Source organism: Channa argus, chromosome 11 (assembly GCF_033026475.1).
Source record: "Channa argus isolate prfri chromosome 11, Channa argus male v1.0, whole genome shotgun sequence".
Lineage (NCBI taxonomy): Eukaryota > Metazoa > Chordata > Actinopteri > Anabantiformes > Channidae > Channa > Channa argus.
In genome coordinates this window covers 990409-996592 of record NC_090207.1, presented here as the reverse complement: position 1 = coordinate 996592, position 6184 = coordinate 990409, and positions in this window count along the sequence as shown.

Here is a 6184-nt window from a genome sequence, read left to right as displayed (position 1 = left end):
TCTGACGGCTCTTTATGGGATCGGGAGGCAGGAAGTAGAATCCAGCAACGCGATCCACTGGTAAAATAATATAATTTATCTGTCATTTAATGGCGGTGATGGAAAAAATCTAAGCATATTTACTCAAGAACTAAATTTCAGTACAAGTTGGAACCACCTGATGCAAGCTACTTGATTGTTTTCTTTATATGCCACTATAGATTTCTACACCACAATTTTCAAATACATTTTACTTTACAGAGTGAAATAGTTGTGTATGAAACATACAAATAATATGTTATATATCACATACTTTAGAGATAAACGGTATATACAAACAGAACGAGATGGTAGAAGTACACAAACTGTGCTCTCATGTAAAAGTGCAAATACTTTACTAAGTTTATAGTGTAAAATGCACTTTAAATGTTAGACTATCAGTGCTGCAGTTGGAAAATTAATTCTCTGAAATTCCTGATAAAAGCAAAGAATTTAATGTTATTGAACTTGATGTAGTTGATAACAGGAATGAACAAGTTTGGTCCATATTTGATCCACATGTGCGTCATAAATGAGGTTTTTGCAGAAATCTAAAATGTTCAGGAGCATAAGTCGTGTAACAGTCTGACTAGTTGCTGAGAAAAAATGACAAAACATTCATTTTATATTTCCAATCACTAATTTACCCTTTAGTTAGTGGCAATGAAAACAGCAAACTGTACTTTAAAAAACAAAAGTAAAAGTACTTATAATACAGAAAGATGGCTTAAAAGTGATTTAACAGTAATGAATGGTGCAATCATGTGTAAACACTGGCGATGTTGCAACAGATGAAGGTGGAGCAGATTTTTTATTTTCTGACAGCTGCTTCATTTATAGCAATTCACCATTATTATTAGTTCATTAGGTGCAGTTTGAACAATCTGCATCTGTAAAATTACTCATGTTTCAAGTTCGCGGGCTGAAGAAGAAAGTCAAAAGTAACATTAAACGTAAAGTACTGTTGTGACCAGTTTTGTTTTTTTCATGACGAGAGGTTCCTCTTATTCATAGATGATCTCTGCCGCTCAGCTGTTTGTTTGCAAGTCGCTGCTCACTGTTTCCGCTTCCGCGTTCAGTCACGTGTTTCAGCCAGCTCCACGGATAGAGAGCGGAGTGAAGTTTGAGAAAAAGGAGAAGAGGAAAAAGACCAAAAAAGAAGAAGATCGGTCAGAATTGAATTGAGCGGCTGTTAGTCAGTGACTGAACTGTCATCTGTGACGTCACTGCGTTTCGTGTTCTACTTGACCTCTGACCTTTGACCTCCTACTGTAAGGTTATAGTAGCAGATTCTACACCCACCTGTAGGAGCACCAGTTTACAACAGTCCTTCAACAAATCCTCTTTCTTACACTGTAAAACAGACAGAGTTGAGAAAACTTCCGTAAAGTTCTGCACTTTCACTTAACGTCCTCTTCCTCGTCCCGTTTCATTTCTCTGTCTTGTCCTGTGTTTTGTGATGGCACCCTCCTGTGAATAATAGAAACCAACAATTTTCTCTAAAACAAATTGAATTTATCACAAATATAAAAAGAAAATAGAGGTCAATCAATAACAAATGAAAGTCAGTTTTCTCTGGATTTTTTGATTCAAGAGTATATTTCAAATGACACCAAAGGTGAAAATGGGTTTCGATCAGTGGAAGAGATCAACATGAAGAGTTGGTTTTGTGGCTGAAACTGCAAAAAAAAAAACAGACTGCATGTTGACTCAGAAAGCAGAAGGATGCAAATGTTTAGAGACACAGGACATCCTGACATGTAAAGTGAAATCATGGTTTTATGGGTTAGTTTGTCAGAAGCACGTGAGCAAGTGAAATGAACAGTTGAAATATGACGCCACCTTTCAGCTCTGAGAACCAAGAGAACCTAAGTGAGAGCTCTGACCTGAACTTGCAGGATCCCTGATAAGCTGCAGTGACCCGGTGACCTCTGATGACATCAGATGACCTGACGCAGACACCTGGCAGGTAGGGTCAGATGGTCAGATAGTCATCCACATGATGGAGCTGAAAGAATTCTGCTCCTTTACCCAAAAAAATGCCGTTTAACATGAATCTTGGAATCGTTGATTATTGATTAACTCGTATTTCCTGAGAAAGACGCCTCATTTCCTTTGCTTCAAAGTATAATTTTATTAAGATTATTCTCAGAACAAAATTAAATACACACTAATCTGAGGAGGAGATGGAGCTTCACTGGTTCCTCCCTGTCACATCTTGGCTCACAGCCCCTCCCAGCAGGTTGGTCCAGTACCTGAAAAGTAACCTCCTCCTCATGTCAGCTGCAGAAGCCCCTCGACCCTGAACGACCCTGAACTAATGCAGAGAACGTGACGTCACAATTCCCTTTTTTTGTTGTACTTCAGCTCAACAGAGTTTTTTACACCAGAAAAGATTTGATCTGTGTATGTAGCTGCAGCAGGAAGTACTTTTACTGAAGTACACTTACTGTTACCAGTATTTCTACACTGTGGTAATTTCACCATATGGGGGTTCAAAAATATGTGAATACCTCCTCCTCCTCCACTGAACTGTCCCCCCTCTGTCTCTCCCCCAATCACACAAACACTTCTTATACTTTCTAGTATATTGCATTAATTTGTGTGTGTAAGACAGAAAGGCCCCTTATGGTCCGACACACAGGACACACACACACACACACACACACACACACACACACTGCAGCTTTAATGCCACTTAACGCTGTTTTCTGTTAACGTCCAACAACAGGCTCTTCAGCAGCCATTTCCCACTCCTCTTCATACACACTAAGAACACACACACATGCACTAACATTGGTGTAGCAAGTAACTGAGAAAACCCAGACAGAAAACAAGATTTTCTTCTTTCAATTCAAGGGAAACGTAGAGTTTTCTTTATTTGTGTCTCACTCGATCATGTCTACATGTAGGAATTTGTTTAGGTTTGTGACTTTTTCTGATAAGAGTAGAATAAGATCCAGACAGACAGAGGAAGATTAAATTGTGCAGAAACATGCAGCTTTCAGAGACACAGTGGTTCTGAGGTTCCCTTAACTAGTTTGTGGTTTCAGGGCTCATATAAAAGTCCTTTAGGGTGTCCTGATATCGTTAATGAGGTTCTAGAGCATCTAGTCTTATTGATGAAACTAGTTTTTTAAAGACTCCAGGGGTGATTTAAGAAGTAAAATTAAAGAGGTCCTAGAAGTTCTCGAGGAGGGTCTAGATGTCATTGAGGAGTTTGAAGGGAAGTATTACGTATCATTAAGGAAAATTTAATGATCCTTTAAATGGTTCTAGTTGCAACTTAACAGGTTCTAAAGGTCTTTTAGGAAGTCAGAGTAGTATTGTCAGACATTCTAGATGTCTGTGTGACTGTCTTATTTGTGCTTAAATAAGATTTTAAAGTGCTTCTAGAAGACTTCTAGGAGGTTCTAGTGGGGACTCAAAGGTTCCCAGGGGTCCTTTAGACGTCCTAGAGGTCCCTTAGGAGGAGATTCTGATTTAATTAAGGAGAATTTAAAGTTCCTTTTGAAGAGTGGAACTGTCACTAACAGAGTCCTAGAACTAAGGGATTTCCTGTCAATAAGGTCCTTCCTTAGGACAGGTTCTAGGGTTCCATTAAAAGGTTCTAGGTCCAGGTGTCTTGGAGTTTCTAGTGGAAAAGCAATGCAGCTTTAATGACAGAGGCTCTGAAGGGCAAAGAATGAAAAGATATGAACAGTTTGTTTGTGTTCAGATTTTCTTTTCATTAACTTTTGTCCATTATTTCGGTCTAATGGTAGAAAAATGGGTTCTTTTCAGTAGCGTCACCATGTTCTCAGGGCCTGGGGTCATCGTTATTGACAGAATTGATGGAGAGTTGGAATGAAGTGGAAAATGCAGAGATTATCCGCATGATTAGATGACAAACCTTCACACTCGTTCAGAGACAAGGCTTCAGTTCACGGACCATTTCACTCCAATACCCCCCCCCCCCCTCACTGGGAGGGCAAGGCCATAGCCCCCCTGCTGAGGTCTGCAATAGCATGTATCGACACCATCTGAGCTGCTGCAAAACAGACACATGACCCAAAGTATGTAGACAGCTGATCTTATGTGACTGTGTTCATCAACAGGCCTCGAGTCCTCTGCATCCAGAATTTCCTCCAGATGTTGAACCAGCTCCCAGTCAGACGTCATGTTAGTGTCTTATGGTTTAAATTGTTTATTCATCTTCCTCTCGGCTATTCAGATTCCTTTAAAGGAAGGCTGAGAGCTCAGTTCAAAAAGATAAATTACCATAAAGAGACACAAAATAATCCTAAAAAGAGGCAAAGCAACATAATGAGACATGAGAAAAGGTCCTGACAGGATGAAAAAACTGTGAGTGAGTTATGGAGAACTGTTCATCCCAATCTGTTCATGGTGCAGAATCAAAAGCTACAGTTTACTGAGGTGTCTGAAGGTGATCTGGGTAGAGGACCTGGTCTGACATTCTGTTACAAACAGGACGATAAAGACAAACATTTTCTGTTTTTCTTTTATTGAAATCCACCTTCTCAAAGCCAAAGTAAAAAATCATATTTCTGTATACGTTTATTCACAGGGCTGCACAGCAGAGGACAAAGAGACAGGAGGTGTCCACAGCTCTGACACATTGAACAGGGACTGAATGAGCTTAATGGAAAGTCCTCATTAAGCTGTGAAAGACATTGTGAAAGACACCTGCAGTAAAGTTTGAGTGTGATAAAACTTTATTTACAAGGTGTTAGAGTGAATAGAGAAAGATCATGTGTCTGTTTGAGATTATTTTAATCGGTGCAATGAAACTGGTGTGTACACAGTTTGGAAATGATAACCAGCTGATTTAAACAGGCAGCTCCATCACCGTGAAGGAGATAAGGTCCTGATTAGCTGAGTTTAGCTTCCCCTGTTCTCAACATAGAGGAAATTTCCAGAACCACTGTGCTTCATCCAGATGCTGACGTTTTCATGTAGATGCTGTTCGGGCAAAGCAAACAATAAGTTAACAACTTAACATGTGTCTGCACCTTCTCAGCAGATGAGGAGATTTATTTTTGGTCTTTCAGCTCTTGACTTCCATTGTCCCCTGAAGCATTTGGATGTGTTTTTAGACTTAGCGGATCTTAAAACGAAGTTTTAAGATCGGCTGTTGCTCAATGAACCCATGGTTTTTGGGTTTGACCACAAATTTGTAAGAGTCACAGACGTCATGACGTCCAGTTCGTCTCAGTGATTCTTCACCTGTCCTAATCAGTCCGTTAAAGGGGACCAAACCTTTGAGTTGGAGAGATGGGTCAACAAAGCAGAGGACTTTGATTCCAGAGTGAAACAACTGTTAGTTGCTTTGTGTTAAAAAGTCACACGACAACATTTGAACAACTAACCATGTTTATTTAGTACCTGACCCTAAGAGGCCCAAGACACCTGCCTCCCTACATGGCGGCGCTGAGGGAAGCGACAAACCAGCTATATGGGGACTAACAAGTAGAAAACAGTTTAAAACATCATCCAAAGCCTCCAGTTGCACTATGAAATACTAGACCTTTGCTTTTCTCCCTCGTTTTTCTCATTATGTCACCATCATGTTTCCAAATCCAACAAATCACAGACACTTAAGAAGAATAAACCTGGTCAAAATAAATGTTGCAGAGTTTTGACTGACATGGTTGAGCTGCTTGTTCTTTTAACATAGAATTCGTCCAATCATTGGTGTCAACGTCCATGTCAAAGCTTGGTGAGACATCCTGGGAGTAAAACCTTCATAAAATGTTGGACATTACATTTCCCTTTTTTGCAAACCAAGGACATGTAGACTGCATCCTCATACTTGTGGCCACAGAGCGAACCAACAGTGAGGGCTGTGCTAGAGACAGACAGGTATAATGAGACAGACGGGCGGGTGATCAGAGGCTGGCTGCTGCTTTTAGACGACTCATTTCTGCGACCTCCTGTGGACTGAATCCATTACACATTAGAGCCACAGTAGCGACGCCCACACTCTGTATGTATGGAGGCACAAACTTTCCTCCTCAGCTCCACATTTAAAGTCACTCAGCACGAGGGAGAGAGGACACACTGTCTCACTGAATATCTGATGAAGTCCAAACTAATCTGTCAGGGTGGACTGAACCTTACTGTCACATCAACTTACACACTCTAAGATAATTTGCCCCAAAGTTTG